Source organism: Nerophis ophidion, linkage group LG20 (assembly GCF_033978795.1).
Source record: "Nerophis ophidion isolate RoL-2023_Sa linkage group LG20, RoL_Noph_v1.0, whole genome shotgun sequence".
NCBI classification, from domain to species: Eukaryota; Metazoa; Chordata; class Actinopteri; order Syngnathiformes; family Syngnathidae; genus Nerophis; species Nerophis ophidion.
Genome location: NC_084630.1, coordinates 30,903,536 through 30,923,481, shown reverse-complemented (window position 1 = coordinate 30,923,481; position 19,946 = coordinate 30,903,536).

Genomic DNA, 19,946 nt, shown 5'->3' with positions numbered 1-19,946 from the left:
CATCCCTCTTAATTAGGACAAAAAAAATGAGTTATTTTTGGATCTGGAAAAAAAAAAACTGGTTTTCCCTAAATTCCAGGAAATCCATAATACCATTTTTCAATTCAACTTGTTACTTCTTTAAAATTTATCAACCAATTTGAAAAATTCCAACACCAACCAAACAGACCATTCAAAATTCCCGCTTTTCCCAAAATGCCCACATTTTTGGGGAAATCAACAGGACATTCTTCAAAGTTCTAAAAGCCCCACATTTTGCATCCGATTCAAACTGTTTCAATTTCTAAATATTCAACCCCTTTGGGAATTGTGTGCTTTACTTCAACAATTCTAAAAAGAAAATCCAGGATTTCAGTTCAACTTCAGCATTGGAGCATTCACACGCAATTCCTTCAGTAATTGCCTCATTTAGTAATAAATACATTATTGTTTTCCATAACCAAACCTTTTCTCTGTTTAAAATTTTTTTCTTGATCAACCTGTTTCCAACATTCCACATTACAAAATGATAAAAAAGAATAAAAAAATAAATACAAATAAAAAAGTGCTGTATTTTTTGGAGTATAAGTCGCTCCGGAGTATAAGTCGCACCTGCCGAAAATGCATAATAAAGAAGGAAATAAACATATATAAGTAGCATTTTTGGGGAAATGTATTTGATAAAATCCAACACCAAGAATAGACATTTGAAAGGCAATTTAAAATAAATAAAGAATAGTGAACAACAGGCTGAATAAGTGTACGTTATATGACGCATAAATAACCAACTGAGAAGGTGCTTGGTATGTTAATGTAACATATTATGGTAAGAGTCATTCAAACACAGGGGTCGGGAACCTATTTGGCTGAGAGATCCATGAAAGCCAAATATTTTAAAATGTATTTCCGTAAGAGCCATATAACATTATTAACACTGAATACAACTGTCAGGTTCAAACACTGATGACATCTATTAAACAGACAAGAAGCAAGGAATTAAACAGAGACAGGAATCAATTTAGCTCAATGAGGAGAGAAACCCGTAGACCTGTACACTTGTACAATTCTACGCCTCCTCGTTCATTTGGACTTTCCCAGATTACAACAACTAAATGTGTGCATTTCCTATTATTTTTAATGACATTGTTATTCTGAAGTTAGCTATACTTTTGACCATTAATGCGACTTCTTGAACAAGTGCGTTAGAAACGGATAGATGGATTAAAATGCATGAGAATGTTTTATATTTTGAAGAATATTTTTAACACTGTGATTACCAGTGGAATTATTAAATACTTATCCTGGTAAGCAACGTCAGCTAAGATTTATCTGAGAGCCAGGTGCGGTCATCAAAAGAGCCACATCTGGTTCGAAAGCCATAGGTTCCCTACCCCTGCTATAACATATAGAACTGGGGTAGGGAACCTATGGCTCGCGAGCCAGATGTGGCTCTTTTGATGACTGCATCTGGCTATCAGGTAAATCTGAGCTGACATTGCTTGACACGATAAATAATGAATAATTCCACTTGTAATCACAGTATTAAAAATAATGTTCAAAATATAAAAAATTCTCGTGCATTTTTAATCTATCCATCCGTTTTACTACCGCACCTGTTGAAAAAGTTGCGTTAATGGTAAGAAGTTATTTATTTATTATTGGTTAGTGTGGGGCTTGCCCTCCTGGGAGTTCTTTAGACCACCAAGCACCGACATCAGAGCCCGTTTCAGGGTTAATATTGTTTTATTTTTCAATAAGTCTCTCAGTTACTTTCCAGCAATTGTCTTTTTCTCTTTCGTTCTTGCTCGCACTCTGGTTCTAGCTCCAACCCCGTCTCTCCCCCTATCTGCTGCTTATAACTTAGCGACAGGTGATTAGATAACAAGGCCCAGGTGGGCCATCTACGCACCAGTTGCTGATATCGAGGCCGGTCCTGGCACACCCCAGCTCGCTGCAGGCCCGCAGGCCACGCCCCCTCCACAGATAGCTTCAGAATAACAATGTTATTACAAAGAATAAGAGACTTATCATACTCTAGAAATGTTGGTCTTACTTAAAAATGCACGCGTTTAGTTGTGTTCAGTGTTAAAACAAATATTATTTGGCTCTTACGGAAATACATTTTAAAATATTTGGCTTCTTGGCTCTCTCAGCCAAAAAGATTCCCGACCCCTGATATAGAACATGCTATATGTTTACCAAACAATCTGTAACTCCTAATCGCTAAATTCCATGAAATCTTATACGTCTAGTCTCTTACGTGAATGAGCTAAATAATATTATTTGATATTTTACAGTAATGTGTTAATAATTTCACACATAAGTCGCTCCGGAGTATAAGTCGCACCCCTGACCAAACTATGAAAAAAACTGCGACTTATAGTCCGAAAAATACGGTATGCATTATTCCTGCTGACATTGGATCAATATCGGTATCGGCCAATACATAAGGCTGCAATAATTGGTATCTTTCTCGGAAGAGACTAAGCGGTATCGGCCAAAAACTCACACTTTTGGTGAGAATTGTTTTCATTTGATTCGGACTGATGTGGAATAGTTCCTAGGAACCAGAATATAACGCCAACAACCGCAACACTGTTTATTTTTCTTGTTTATTTACTCGAGGTAATTGTGTTTACGAAGGGACGCCAGCACGATCACTCGGTAGCGAGCATGTGGGGATCCACATTTGCTGTCGGGATCTGGCGCTCAATCAAAGAAGGGGAACGAGACGCAGTCCAAGTTTTAAATTGAATTTCATGCTTTATTAGCGGCAGTCCTCAGAATTTCATGTGAGCCTTCCCCCTCAATGATGCGCTCATCTTCACACTCCGGAGACACAATGCCGATGTGTGTCCCTCCATCAATTACGAGTACACAACTAGTGGCACACAGCCTGTCCCTAATTACCTTGTTAGCTTCTGGGAATCGCAACTTTCATAAACATGTCCAGTGTTTTGATAATATTAACACATTCATTTGAAAACAAATTCAATCCATAAAATCCTAAATGTAAACTAACACACACCAAGTGCCTGAAACATGTCTTATATTGTGACGCCCACAGACTCTGACCAGGTCTGATGGGGTCCAGGCCGCCTTGGGTCTATCTGTCCTTTGCCATGTGTCCTCTTTAGCACTGACCCATGCTAGAGGAGCCAGGACTGGGGCCCTGGGGATGTGGTGGGAGTGTGTATGTTTTTTTTGTTTTTTTTATGTGTGTGTGTGTGTGTGTGTGTGTATGTGTGTGTGTGTGTGTGTTCTTGTATTTCTACCCATTTTGAGACAATAAGGAAAAGTACTGGGGAACGAGTTAGGACCAAAATCATGGTCCCAATACAAAAAAAAAAAAAACATTGAATCTAATAGAGAATGTCTCATTTGCACCCCTGGTGGTGAAATCTATCAAAATTAGGGTGGTCCCAAAAAGGAGGGATTTTTCAAATCGGTCAACATATGAAATCACAAGTGTGTGTGAGAAATTCAAAATGCGCCCCGTTTGGCCAAAATTTTTTTAGTTTTTTTTAATAAATAAATATATACATAGAGAGTCCTACTGTATTAAGTTGAAGTAAATAATGAAGACTAAAAACTATTTACAATCCAAAAGTTCCGAAAAAATAAAAAATAACTAAAAGCAGTCTTTTTCTCAAAATTTGTCGACTTCTTTCTTATAAAATTGGGAACAATTTCTCAAATGATTTCTGTTTCTCTAATATTGCAATATCATCTCGTAAAATTATAACTTGTTTAAGTAAATTATCACTTTTTTATTGCGAAATGGTGACATTTGTCATATAAAATTCCTACTTTTATCGCAATATTGCCAATTTTTTTTCTTGTTGTTCTTGTACAATAGTGACATTTCTTGAGTAAAACTATGACCTTTGTCATCATTTTGCCAAGTAAAATTATGATTATTATTACGATACTGCTAAAATTTCAAAGTTTTCTTATAAACTATTATAAATTACGACTCTTTTCATAGTAGTGCCAAAATGTTAAGCTTTTCTTGTACACCTGCGACCGGTATTGAGTACAATTCCAACTTTTATCATAATATTGCACAAACATTCAGTTGTTATTGTAAAACTTCGACTTGCGTTAAGTAAAAATACGACTTTCCTGACTTTTCTTGTGAAATGGTGACCTTTTTCTTGTGAGATTCCAACTCATTTTTCACAACAAGCTTATTTGTATGTGCACAGAAAGTATATATTATTAATGTTGCAAATACAAATCTTTATATACGTAGAAAGGGTGTCATTTTTTGGAGGTCACAAGAGGGTAACAAATACAAGAGTGTGTGCGTGTGTGTGCTTGTGTGTACGTGTGTCCGTGTGTGTGTGTGTGTGTGTGCGCGTGTCTGTGTGTGTGTGTGTGTGCATGTTTTCTTGTATTTTTACCCTTCTTGAGACATCAACAAGTAAAAGTACCTTCCATACAAAGACCGGTGAACAAGTTAGGACCAAAATCATGGTATTTTTTTTACTTTTTTATGTAAATGATTACTTTTTATTGCAAAATGGTGACATTTGTTGTATAAAATTCAGAATTTTATCCCAATATTGCCAAATTTTTTTGTTGTCCTTATAAAATACTGACATTTTTTGAGTAAAAATATGACCTTTGTCATCATTTCGCCAAGTAAAATTCAGATTATTATTATAATCTTGCCAAAAAAAATTTCGTAAAATTTTGACTTTTGTTGATTAAAATTACGACTCTTTTCATAGAACTGCCAAAATGTTAAACTTTTCTTTTAAATTGCGACTGTCATTAAGTTAAATTCCAACTTTTATCATAATATTGCAAATATGTAAAATTTTTCTTGTAAAATTTCGACTTGCGTGGAGTAAAATTACGACTTTTCTTTTGAAATTGTGACCTTTTTCTTGTGAAATTCCAACTTATTTTTCACAACAAGCTTTTTTATATTTGCATATTATTTATATATTATTAATATTTTAAACACAAATTTGTATATATCTAGAAAGGGTGGTCCTTCAGAGATAGGCATTTTTCTTTCGTCTCAAGAGGGTAACAAATACAAAAATGTGTGTATGTGTGTGTGTGTGTGTCTGTGTGTGTGAGTGAGTGTGTGTGTGTGTGTGTGTGTGTGTGTGTGCGTGTGTGTGTGTGCGTGTGTGAGTATGTGTGTGTGTGTGTGTGTGTGTGTGTGTGTGTGTGCGTGTGTGCGTGTGTGTGTGTGTGTGTGTGTGTGTGTGTGTGTGCCTGTATTTCTACCCTTCTTGAGACATCAACAAGTAAAAGTACCTTCCATATGAGGACCGGTGAACAAGTTAGGACCGAAATCATGGTCATTACTTTTTTATGTAAATTATTACTTTTAATTGAAAAATGGTGACATTTGTCATATACAATTACGACTTTCATTGCAATATTGCCATTTTTTTTTTTTTTTTGTTGTCCTTGTAAAATAGTGACAGTTTTGGAGTAAATATACGACCTTTGTCATCATTTGGCCGAGTAAAATTCCAATTATTTTCATAATATTGCCAAAATGTTAAGGTTTTTTTTCATAAAATTGTGACTTTTGTCGAGTAGAATTACGACTATTTTCAAAGAAGTGCCAAAATGTTAAGCCTTTCTTGTAAAATTGCAACTGTCATTGACTACAATTCCAACTTTTATCATAAAATTGCACAATTGTTCAGTTTTCTCTTGTAACATGTTGACTTCCGTTGAGTAAAATTATGACCTTTTTTTTTTTAATTCTGACCTTTTACCTGTAAAATTCCAACTCATTTTTCACAACAAGTTTTTTTTTTAATTTGTATAGTTTGTAAATATTATTAATGTTGTAAATACAAATCTTGATATTTCTAGAAAAGGTGGTCCTAAAGAGGTAGGCATTTTTCGGAGGTCTTGAGAAGGTAAGAAATACAAAAATGTGTGTGTGTGTGTGTGTGTGTGTGTATGTGTGTGTGTGTGTGTGTGTGTGTGTGCGTGTGTGTGTGTGTGTGTGTGTGTGTGTGTGTGTGTGTGTGTGCTTGTATTTTTACCTTTCTTGAGACATGAACAAGTAAAAGTACCTTCCATATGAGAACCGGTGAACAAGTTAGGACCGAAATCATGGTCATTTTATTACTTTTTTATGTAAATTATTACTTTTAATTGAAAAATGGTGACATTTGTCATATACAATTACGACTTTCATCGCAATATTGCCAATTTTGGGGGGTTTTGTTGTCCTTGTAAAAGAGTGACATTTTTTGAGTGCATATACGACATTTGTCATCATTTTGCCAAGTAAAATTCCAATTATTGTTATAATATTGCCAAAATGTTAAGGTTTTTTTTCATAAAATTGTGACTTTTGTCGAGTAGAATTACGACTATTTTCAGAGAAGTGCCAAAATGTTAAGCCTTTCTTGTAAAATCGCAATTGTCATTGACTACAATTCCAACTTTTATCATGAAATTGCACAATTGTTCAGTTTTTTCTTGCCTTCCGTTGAGTAAAATTATGACTTTTCTTCTAAAATTCTGTAAAATTCCAACTAATTTTTCACAACAAGCTCTTTTTTTATATTTGCATAATTTGTATATATTATTAATGTTGTAAATACAAATCTTGATATTTCTAGAAAGGGTGATCCTAAAGAGGTAGGCATTTTTCGGAGGTCTCAAGAATGTAAGAAATACAAGAATGTGTGTGTGTGAGAGAAGGGGGGGGGGGCTGCTAGAGGCAATGGGTGAGCAGAGGGCAAAAGCGTGGGGGTTGAATGGAAGCCATGTAAGCATCTTCTCTCCTATCCCGCTCCTTCCCTCCATACCTCGTGATCCTGGCCTGAATGACATGGATGACTAACAGAGACGTACAGTTGTGCAGGATGCCCTGGTGCTGACCCCGGACACTTTGGCCGGTCCACCCTAATGTACCCTACACATTGGTATAGAAACATGTCAAACATAGTGTTTCCATGACATGCATGTTGAGCATTTAGATGTAATTAACCTGCCTTTGCATATGAAAAATGCAATCTGCACACACGTCTGTGTCAGAGTGTGGGTATGTGTAGTGGGGGGGGGGGGGTTGCAGCAGAAGAAAATAAACAATCCGCGTTCCTTGTCAAAGCCAAGACCCCACGGCGGCGGAATAGAGTCCAGGACACAGCTTAACATGGTATGAAATCAAGGTAAAAAAAACAAATAAATAAAAAACTGTCCATTTGGGCACGTGCTAATAGGTTGTGCATGCCCGTGTGTTTTTTATTTATTTATTTTTTTTACTGAGTGTACTTTAGAAAAATTCTTTGAGCGAAGTTAAAGCAATAAAAAAGAAAAGATAAATGCACTCAGGTTGAAAAATGTAATTTGATTGCAATTATTTATTTATTTGGTTTATTTGACAGGGAATGCATGTTTTTGTTTCGGTGTCAAACCTTTAGTGTGGACCCAAGGATGCAGAGACAGCAGGCAAAGTGCAGGTCAAATGTATTTATTAACAGAAATAAAGAACTCATGCAGCGGGAAGCATAGGGAAAGCTAAGCATCCATCCATTTTCTACCACTTGTCCCTGGAGTCTATCTCAGCTGCATTCGGGCGGAAGGTGGGGTACACCCTGGACAAGTCGCCAGCTCATCGCAGGGCCAACACAGATAGACAGACAACATTCACACTCACATTCACACACTAGGGCCAATTTAGTGTTGCCAATCAACCTATCCCCAGGTGCATGTCTTTGGAGGTGGGAGGAAGCCGGAGTACCCGGAGAGAACCCACCTAGTCACGGGGAGAACATGCAAACTCCGCACAGAAAGATGCCGAGCCCAGGATTGAACCCAGGACAACTCAGGACCTTTGTATTGTGAGGCACGTGCACTAACCCCTGTGCCACTGTGCTGCCCCAGAAAGCTATGCAAACAAAGAAAATGATCACCAAAAATTCAAGCGCCGAGAAAAGGGTTGGCATCCTGATTGGCAACCAGGGACAGGTGTGTCCTGACTGTTAATCAGGGACAGGTGAGGAAGCCACTGCACCGACAGGATAAATAGTGGCAGAAGGAGGCGCACGGGACATCAAAAACAAAAATAGGAGCGCTGGAAAGGAAATAAAACACAAGCCATAAACCAGCACTGCACAAATTAAAATCTAAGTAAGATTAAATATCTCAAGTAAGGGTGATATTTGCTTATTTTCTGTCTGGTAAGATACTTCTTCTCACTAAGCAGATTTTATGTTAGAGTGTTTTACTTGTTTTAAGGTTTTTGGTCATTAATGATCCCAGTTAGATATTACAGCTTGTTGCTGAGATTTGATGACCTATATTGAGTAAAACATGCTTGAAACTAGAATATCAACTGTTGCAAAGCTGTGTCATCAACACTCACAAGTATAAAACTACTTTTTTAAAGCAATCATTTCTTACTTCAAGCATAAAAAAAAAAATCACGATGCCGAGCGCATATCAGTATGTAAAGATAATGGTACTGGCATTTACTTAATTTAGGAATATTTTTCAACACATTGAGCAAAAAGGTCAACCTTTTTTTCTACCAATAAAAATGCACTTGTTATTAGTGAGAATATACTTTTTTTTAAGGTATTTTGGGTTCATTGAGGTTAGCTAATTTTACTTGCTTTGGAAAGTCTTGACAAGCCAAGTTGTCTTCTTCTATTGGCAGATAATTTTGCTTAGTTCAAGTCGACTACCCCTCATGTTTCTATTTGTATGTTTTTGAACATTGACGTTTTGCAGTGAAGGGTGTCAAACTCATTTTAGATCGGGGGCCACATGGAGAAAAATCTACTCCCAAATGGGCCGGACTGGTAAAATCACGGCACGATAACTTAAAAATTAAGATGACTTGTTTAAAAATAGAACAAGCAAATTCTTAGAATGTACAAATCATAATGTTGTTGGTTTTTTTTTACACTTACATGTTACGGTTAATACTTTTCTATCTTTATTTGTTGTTATTTATACTTTCTGAATAAATTATCTATTGTTAGCAGTCAACTCTTTGGTGTTGATTTTCAAACTATCAAAATGAAAAAATAAAAATTACAGGATGTTATTTATGTAGTTTGATCATTTCCTCGACTGGTGCACTAATATTATGTTGTGGAGGGGCGTGGCCTGCGGTCCTGCAGAGAAGCGGGGCATGTCAGGACCGGCCTCGAAATTAGCGGCAGGTGCGTAGATGACATAGCTGTGAGTGTTTGTCTGATCACCTGTCGCTCTGTTAAAGGCAGCAGTCGGGAAGGAGAAAAGGGTTCATTGAAGTTGGTTGGAAAGCAAGACACACTGAGAATGGAGAAAGAACATCCATCCATCCATCCATTTTCTACCGCTTATTCCCTTTCGGGGTCGCGGGGGGCGCTGGCGCCTATCTCAGCTACAATCGGGCGGAAGGCGGGGTACACCCTGGACAAGTCGCCACCTCATCGCAGTGCAGAGAAAGAACATTGATTGAAAAATAAATCGCTGTTCAGAACCATGAACAAAGCTGTCCTGTCTGTCTTTGGTGGTCTGAAGGACCCGGAGGAATAAGACCACCACATACAGTGGGGCAAAAAAGTATTTAGTCTGCCACCGATTGTGCAAAAGGGATACATGGCTGATACAGCAGAGGATTGGGAGAATGTCATATGGTCAGATGGAAACCAAAATAGAACTTTTTGGTATGAACTCAACTCGTCGTGTTTGGAGGAAGAAGAATACTAATTTGCATCCCAAGAGCACCAAACCTACTGTGAAGCATGGGGGTGGAAACATCATGTTTTGGGGCTGTTTTTCTGCTAAGGGGGACAGGAAGATTGATCCGTGTTAAGGAAAGAATGAATGGGGCCATGTATCGTGAGATTTTGAGCCAAAACCTCTTTCCATCAGTGAGAGCTTTGAATGGTTGACCAAATACATATTTTCCACCATAATTTACAAATAAATTCTTTAAAATTCCTACAATGTGAATTCCTGGATTTTTTTTTCACATTCTGTCTCTCACAGTGGAAGTGTACCTATGATGAAAATTACAGACCTCTGTCATCATTTTAAGTGGGAGAACTTGCACAATCGGTGGCTGACTAAATACTTTTTTGCCCCACTGTATGTGTTTTTTAAATGTTATTTCTTATGTAGCATCATCTACAAAGATACAAATAAATGCTATTAGGACATCAAGTGGACACATTTAAAACAGCAGTTTCTTTCATTCAAAAATTTCCACTCATTATTGTACTTGGCAAAATCTTTCCGCGAGCCGGATAAAACCTGTTGGCGGGCCGCACATTTGACATAAACGATGAATACTTCTCATGAAAGATTAACAGTGTACATTAATTTAACATTGCTATGTGTGTACCAGAATTGGCTGAAAGGCTATTTTTCATTTGTTATCCCGAGACAGATTGTACAATTGGCTGCCAAATAAGAGGAGAACATTTAAAAAAAAAAATGCTACCAAAATACCATATCCTATACAATATCATCATCTGAAAAATAAACGGGAACATTAAAAAGAATAAAATTAAAAAAGAAACATAGTGCAAGTTTTGGAAAAGGAGCAGGAAAATTGCAACATCTTATTTTATTCTGCCCCATCACTCAGATTGTTTGAATCAACAACACAATACATATTGGCCTTATACAACAAAATTATACATTATATCGCATCATATATATTATATATAAATTAAGTTGTTGAATGCTCAAAATAATGAAGCCAATCATCATTTAAATAAGTGTAGTTTATATAAATACAGTACAACATTTAGATATTTTATATTTTCTCTTCTTTTAGCCAAAAAATATTCACATTGAACATATTTTACTGAAAATAAATAGAGTTTTACAGGAAGAAACATATAAAAAACAATTAAATAGATACATTAATATTCAACATTGTGTTTGTACTTTCTCCATTGAAATGTGTGAGACACGAAGACACCCCTCTTGTACAAACTTTACTACAAATCATGATTTAAATATTGTTTATCATCTTTTTATCGGTGTGCTGGAACTCACAACGTTATTAGACCTCATAGTGGCTTATTTAGCTGTCGTATTTAATAATTGCCCAGAAACTGGGTCACCAAAACAAGGGATTCTTTTTGAAGGAACTCAATTCTACAACATGGTACACAGGCAAATGTTTGGCTGTGCAATAACCGAGGCATTACATAAATATATATGGATAAAATCTGTAAAAAATGTAACATTTTGATTCATTCAATCATGGTTATATTTGTGAATCATGAAAACATCTTATCGTTTTTGAAACTATAAGAAAGTAAATGTTTTTTTGAATATTACAAGTACATTGGTGTAATAGAATATGGATCACACTGCATCATGGGGCCCTGCGATGAGGGGCGACTTGTCCAGGGTTTACCCCGCCTTGCGCCCGAATGCAGCTGAGCTAGGCTCCAGCGACCCCAAAATGGACAAGCGGTAGGAAATGGATGGATGAACAGTATCATGGACAAGGAAGTGTGTGGAAATCAGTTTAGAACACAGGTGTCAAACTAAATTTGACCCGCTACATAATTGTATCCGTCCCGCAAACACCTGGAAATGATATGTGTCAAATAAAGTAAATAATATTTTCTCACTAAATGTATTGGATTTTTTTTTTTTATTTTGACCAGAAAAAATATTGGTACTGCTTGAAATTGCATGCCTTTTAAACTTGAATAGTATCCATTATTGCAACAAATATTACATTATATTATCATACTTTCTAAACATGTTTTCGTCTGAATACAAATATCTAAAAACACTTTGTAACACTTAAGTATGGGGAAAATATGAACCACTAATTAGTTTCTTATTAACATGCACATTATTAACATATTGGATCTTAATTAGTCATCATTAAGTACTTATTAATGCCTTATTCTGCATGGCCTTATTTTACAACCAGTTAGTCATTACCTAAGTCTTCCCTACGCCTTACCACAACCCTTAACCTGACCCCGATCCTGAACTTGACCCCAATCCTAACACTAACCCTATGTTAATAACCAACTACTTAATGGTTCATATGTTGCCCAAACTAAAGTGTTACCAAACACTTAATTTTACAGCAAACTACCCATCAAATTAATAAAAGTGACAATAAAGTATATGTTAGTCTTTCCATCATATTACTGTAAATTGAAAGAACTACTGTTTTTTGCATTAAAGTTATTTTGACTGAGCGGACAGTTTTTGACTGTAAAATTTACGCTTGCTGTTTTTAACAGTTTATTACTGGAAATGGAAAGACGGTAAATTCGTTTTTACGGTAGAAAAACTGGCAGCTAAGTCGCTGACAGTTTTTCTTCATTATTAAAAGTGTGTATAATTTTTTGCCATCCAAGCACCGTCATTACAGACGCCGCTGCTTATTTCAGCCAGACAATGCCAAGCTTCAGAGTAAAAGAGTGCGGGTACTAGACTGGCCTGTCTGTAGTCCAGACATGTCTCCCTTTGAAAATGTGTGGCTCATTATGAAGCCTAAAATACCACAACGAAAACCCTGGACATCTGTAAGCTGTACATCAAGCAAGATTGGGAGAGAATTCCACCTGAAAAACTTCAAAAATTGGTCTCCTCAGTGACCAAACGTTTACTGAGTGTTGTTAAAAGGAAAGGCCATGTAACACAGTGGTAAAAATGCCACTGTGCCAACTTGTTTGCAATGTGTTGCTGCCATTAAATTGTAAGTTGATGATTATTTGCAAAAAAATACAAATGTTCTGAGTCCAAATATAAACTGTTTTATCTTTGCAGTATATTCCATTGGATAACATACATATATATATTTATATATATATATATATATATATATATATATATATATATATATATATATATATATATATATATATATATATATATATATATACATATATATATACATATATACATATATATATATATATATACATATATATATATATATATATATATATATATCCGTCCGTCCGTTTTCTACCGCTTATTCCCTTTCGGGGTCGCGGGGGGCGCTGGCGCCTATCTCAGCTACAATCGGGCGGAAGGCAGGGTACACCCTGGACAAGTCGCCACCTCATCGCAGGGCCAACACAGATAGACAGACAACATTCACACTCACATTCACACACTAGGGCCAATTTAGTGTTGCCAATCAACCTATCCCCAGGTGCATGTCTTTGGAAGTGGGAGGAAGCCGGAGTACCCGGAGGGAACCCACGCATTCACGGGGAGAACATGCAAACTCCACACAGAAAGATCCCGAGCCTGGATTTGAACCCAGGACTGCAGGACCTTCGTATTGTGAGGCAGACGCACTAACCCCTCTGCATATATATATATATATATATATATATATATATATATATATGCATATATCAAGTGAGACGGATCGATTTTTCTTGACAGTCTAAACCATATGCATGTTATACTATGTTTAGACACTCAGGAAATACACTATATTGCCAAAAGTATTTGGCCACCCGTCCAAATGATCATAACTATGGTGTGGGGTTGTTTTTTCAGGAGCTGGGCTTGGCCCCTTAGTTCCAGTGAAAATAATTTTAAATGCTCCAGGATACCAAAACATTTTGGACAATTCCATGTTCCCAACCTTGGGGGAACAGTTTGGAGCGGGCCCCTTCCTCTTCCAACATGACGAGGTTCATAAAAACATGGATGACAGAGTCTGGTGTGGATGAACTTGACTGGCCTGCACAGAGTCCTGACCTGAACCCAATAGAACACCTTTGGGATGAATTAGAACAGAGTAGGGGGGCCAGGCTTTCTCGACCAACATCAGTGTGTGATCTCATCAATGCGTTTTTTTGAAGAATTCCTATAAACACACTCCGCAACCTTGTGGACTGTCTTCCGAGAAGAATCGAAGCTTCAATAGCTGCAAAAGGTGGACCGACATCATATTGACCCCTTCGGGTTAGGAATGGGATAGCACTTCAAGTTCATATGTGAGTCAAGGCAGGTGGCCAAATACTTTTGGCATTATAGTGTATTTCCTGTACACTTGAGGACTTTGAATACAACCAATATATGAGCCTGAAACGACTTGGTATCAAATTGATACACAGATGTATGGTACAGTTGTGATCAAAATGATTCAACCCCCACACAATTCTGGTGTTTTAGCAAGTTGGACATTTATTCCGTATTTTGTTTATAGTCATATAAATTAAAGATGCAATAAATAGACAAATGCAACTTGAATTACAACATTATATTTTGTAACATACCAAACAGTGTCTTTTCTCTTAATATCTCATTGACAAAATTATTCAACCCCTTGAAGATCATAACTCTTAAGAACAGAATTTGAATAAGGTCTTTTCAATCAGGTGTTGAAAACACCTGTAGATGTGATTAGAACCATAACGAGCAACAATTAAACTGATTGAAAAAGACTCTGACGCTCAGCTTCTTGTAGATGGTCAATGGTGTATTTGCAACATGGTGAAGTCCAGGGAGTGGTCAAAGAAGTCAATAGATGAGGTAATTTATCTTTATAAGAAAGGATATGGATATAAGAAAATAGCAAAGACATTACACAGTCCAAGAGACACAGTTGGGAGCATAATTCGCAAGTTTAAAGCTAAAGGCACAGTGGAAACACTACCTGGGCGTGGTAGAAAGAGGAGGTTGTCCGGTATATGAAGCGTACAGTGGTGAAAACCCCCCGGGTAACAGCTGAGGAACTACAACAGGACATTGCAGACGGGGGAACGCAGGTTTTGTCCCAAACAATAAGGCACGCACTACGAGATGAAGGCCCCCAAGCCAGAACTCCCAGGCGTACCCCACTTCTGACTACCAGGCACAAGAAAAATAGACTCCAGTATGCCAAAAATCATCTGGACAAACCCTAAAGGTTTTGGGAAACTGTTCTATGGAGTGATGAGACAAAACTGGAACTCTTTGGGCCTATGAATCAACGTTATGTCTGGACGAGAAAAAATGAAGCTTACAAAGAGAAGAACACCTTTCCTACTGTTAAGCATGGTGGGGGGGTCAATCATGCTCTGGGGCTGTTTCTCTGCCTCAGGTACCGGGAATCTCCAGCGCGTTCAAGGCGTTATGAATTCTATTTCCTAGCAGGATATATTAGCTGCAAATGTCATGAAGTCAGTGACGAAGCTGAGGCTTGGGAGACGTTGGACCTTCCAACAGGACAAGGATCCCAAACATACCTCCAAATCAACATCAGAGTGGTTGCAGAAGAAGGGCTGGAAGACTCTGGAGTGGCATTCACAGTTGCCAGACCTAAATCCTATAGAAAAGCTGTGGTGGGACTTGAAGAAGGCAGTTGCAGCACGCAAGCCCAAGAATATGAATGAACTGGAGGCCTTTGCCCAAGAGGAATGGGCTAAAATACCTGTAGATGGTTGCAAGAAGCTTCTGTCCACTTATGTATCACGTTTGAAGGATGTCATTACTGCCAAAGGGTGTTCTACTAAGTACTAAAGATGCATGTAACTAGGGGGTTGAATCATATTGTCAATGAGATATTAAGAAAAATGTCATTTTTTTTATATTTTGTAAAATACAGTGTTACAATTTAAGTTGCATTTGTCTATTTGACACATCTTTATTTGATATGACTATAAACAAAATACGGAATAAATGTCCAACTTGCTAAAACACCAAAATTGTGTGGGTTGAATAATTTTGATCACAACTGTATCATCCACAACTAATTTAAAGTATCAAACAACAGAAGAATAAGTGTAGATAGAACATGTTAAAAGAGAAAGTCAGCAGATATTAACTGTAAATGAACAATTAACTTGTCCTTAATAATTTTGACAAAATAATAGAATGGAAAATGACACAATATGTTCCTGCATATGTCAGCAGCTAAATTAGGAGCCTTTGTTTACTAACTACTAAAAGACAAGTAGTCTTTTATGTTCACTATTTTATATAAGGACAATCTTGCAATCAGAAACATATATTTAATGTACCCTAAGATTATTTGTTAAAATAAAGCCAATAATGCAATTCTTTGTGGTACCCTTCATTTAGAAAAGTATCAAAAATTATCGAAATAATTTTGGTACCAGTACCAAAATATTGGTATCAGGACAACACTACTTTATACTGTTATAATAAAAATATAATTTTCATGATCCAAGTGCCTGCTAATAAGCGCCATCAACGTACCGTGTGGTCCGGTGATTAACGGAACAATAAAGCCCGACATTTCCGACAAGTGCGCCGACATGAGCCGCAATAACGATGCTATGCAAATGCGCCGCAATCAATCTTGGCACAGAAGTGGTTAAGTTTCAAAGGGAGGTAGAACAAAAAGCCAGCCATATTGGCAGTGCGGCGTGCCAAGTGGTAGTCATGGCCTCTGCCCAGCCCTCCTATTACGAAGCTGGCAGTAAGTTGGCTCGCCCACTTGGGAAAACAGGGACATGACACCAGGAACATATGCAGCAACACCTGACTGCCGGGCGCCGTTGGAGCTACAAATGTGGAAATTCAACACTTTAGAAAAAAAAAAATAATAATAATCTGTTGACTACTTTTGCACTCATGCATATCCATCTTGGATCAAAACCCCTTTTTGACTTTTCCCCAAAAGCAAGGCGACTATCGCAGTCGGTCCAGCGTCGGAATGACTGAAGAGAGCAAACCCGCCGGGGATTCATTTTCCTAAATCAGTGCGACGATATGCCAGGCTTGGCGCGTGTGCCAGTCGCCCGCGGCGCACCACACGCTGCCATGCTGTGCCAGCAAACAACACTGATGCCCTCCATTTGCAGTGTCACACATATCAAATGCATGCTGCCATCACTTAGCTCTCACCACTCGCAACCTTCCCTGCTTTGCTATGCAAGTGTGTGTTGGCCATCTGCTCTCGTCCGCTGCTATGCGCTCCGATTGATGTAGCGCAGGGGTCACCAACGCGGTGCCCGCGGACAGGGGCACCGCTAGGGATTTTGGGCCCCATGAAAAGAATCCTTACAGGGCCCCCATACACATAATTTCATATAATTACATCATCATTAGGGGCCTTTTTGGGCCCCCCTCCATCATGGGCCCCAAGAATCCGTCTCCTTTACCCCCCACCCCCCAATTCCCCCCTTTTTCGTCGCCCCTGCCCCCGGGCACCAGGTAGATGAGTCGCCCGCTGGCCTGTTCTAAAAATAGCTCAAATAGCAGCACTTACCAGTGAGCTGCCTCTATTTTTTTAATTGTAGTTATTTACTAGCAAGCTGGTCTCGCTTTGCTGGACATTTTTAATTATAAGAGAGACAAAACTCAAATAGAATTTGAAAATCCAAGAAAATATTTTAAAGACTTGGACTTCACTTGTTTAAATAAACTCATTTATTTTTTGCCTTAGCTTCTTATAACATTCAGAAAGAAAAAATACAACCTAAAAAATGATTTTAGCATTTTTAAACACATATACCTTTTTACCTTTTAAATTCCTTCCTTTTCTTTCCTGACATTTCAAATCAAGGTTAAAGTAAATTAATTTTTCTATTGTAAATAATAATGAATACATTTTAGTTTAATTCTTCATTTTAGTTTCTGTTTTTTCGACTAAGTATATTTGTGAAATATTTCTTCAAACTTAGGACTAAAATTTAAAAAAAATATGTATCTTTGTTAGAAATATAGCTTGGTCCAATTTGTTATATCTTCTAACAAAGTGCAGATTGGATTTCAATCCATACAAAACATGTCATCAACATTTTAAAATTAATTCTTAATCAGAAAAAAATTAATAATGGTGTTCCATAAATTATTTTTTTAATTTTTTCAAAAAGATTCGAATCAGCCAGTTTTTCTCTTCTTTTTTTCGGTTGAATTTTTTTTAATTTACTTGCAAACTCGTCTCGCTTTGCTCGACATTTTTAATTCTAAGAGAGACAAAACTGAAATTGAATTTGAAATTCCAAGAAAATATTTTAAAGACTTGGACTTCACTTGTTTAAATTAACTCATTTATTTTTTCCTTTGCTTCTTATAACATTCAGAAAGAAAAATATACAACCTTAATAATGATTTTAGCATTTTTAAACACATATACCTTTTTACCTTTTAAATTCCTTCTTTGTCTTTCCTGACATTTCAAATCAATGTTCAAGTACATGTATTTTTCTATTGTAAAGAATAATAAATATATTTTAATTTAATTCTTCATTTTAGCTTCTGTTTTTTCGACTAAGATTATTTGTGAAATATTTCCTCAAACTTATGAGTAAAATTAAAAATAAATATTTATTTTTGTTAGAAATATAGCTTGGTCCAATTTGTTATATCTTCTAACAAAGTGCAGATTGGATTTTAACCTATCTAAATTTTTTAAATTAATTCTTAATCAGAAAAAAATTACTAACGGTGTCCTATAAATTATGTTTTTAATTTTTTCAAAAAGATTCGAATTAGCCAGTTTTTATCTTCTTTTTCTGGTTGAATTTGGAATTTTAAAGAGTCTAAATATATTTATAAAAATATTTATCTGTTTTTATATATATTTATTGTGAGAAATCATTAAGATGATCAGTGTTTCCACAACGATAAATATCATTAATTATTAATAATAACATAGAGTTAAAGGTAAATTTTGCAAATTGGCTTTTTCTGGCAATTTATTTAAGTGTGTATCAAACTGGTAGCCCTTCGCATTAGTCAGTACGCAAGAAGTAGCTCTTGGTTTCAAAAATGTATTAACATTCTATTGCACATTGTTGGTCAGCTTAATGGAGTGTTGACAAACAATGTTGCGACCTCGTGTTGGAACCACAGGTGCAGAAACACAAAATAAGAATCCCCGTGGGATGTAGAAACTGGCAGGGAAATGTTTATATTGTTGTTACTCAGCCAGCATTTGTGGGTCTGATGGACCTGTCACATTTTGTGTTTGTTTACCTTATCCCAATAAACATCTGTTTCAGTATTTTAACATAAAAGTGTTTGATTGTGAGGCATTAAAAGCCACAAATGCAACGGGTCCATCACACCCACAAACGCTGACTGAGTAACAACAGTAGGGACACAGAACATCAGAGGGTCAAATGTGCGAGAAAATGAGAGCAGACAGTGTTGACAAACAATGTTGCGACCTCGTGTAGGAACCGCAAGTGCAGAAACACAAAATAAGACTCCCCATGGGATGCAGAAACTGGCAGAGAAATGTTTCGTGCAACGTACATATTGTTGTTACTCAGCCAGCGTTTGTGGGTCTGATGGACCCGTTGCATTTTGTTGCTTTTAATGCTTCACAATCAAACACTTTTATGTTGACCTGTGGGCAGGTCATGTGCGGAAGCCGGCTGTTAAGCAGCAGACAGGTGAGTGGAGATCTTAGCTGGAACGAGTTATCTAATCACCTGTCTCTTTATTAGCAGCGTCGGAGACAATGAGGGGAGGAAGCAGAAAGTGACAACAGGAAGGACGGCCAACAAGAAAAAGGACCAGACTACTGAAAAGCACGCAAGAAGGAAGAGCAAGACTGCTAGAAAGGCACATGCCCAGAAGAAGCGTCAGACTGCTGCAAAGCCTAAAGACTTTAAAAAGATAAATAAAAAGCTGTTGTCACTCTGCCAACGGAGGGTGTGGATGTGCATTGTTGGTCCTCGAAGAACCCAGAGCTAGGAAGAACGTCACAGGTAAACAAACACAAAATGCGACTGGTCCATCAGACCCACAAACGCTGGCTGAGTAACAACAATATGAACGTTGCACGGAAAATGTATCTTCCACTTTCTGCATCCCACAGGGAGTCTTCTTTTGTGTTTCTGCGCCTGCGGTTCCCACATAAGGTTGCAACATTCTTTGGCAAACGTTCTGCTCTCATTTTCTCGCACATTTGACCCTCTGATGTTCTGTGTCCCTACTGTTGTTACTCAGCCAGTGTTTGTGGGTCTGATGGACCCGTTGCATTCTGTGGCTTTTTTAATGCCTCATAATCAAACACTTTTATGCTAAAATACTGAACAAATGTTTATTGGGATAAGGTAAACAAACAC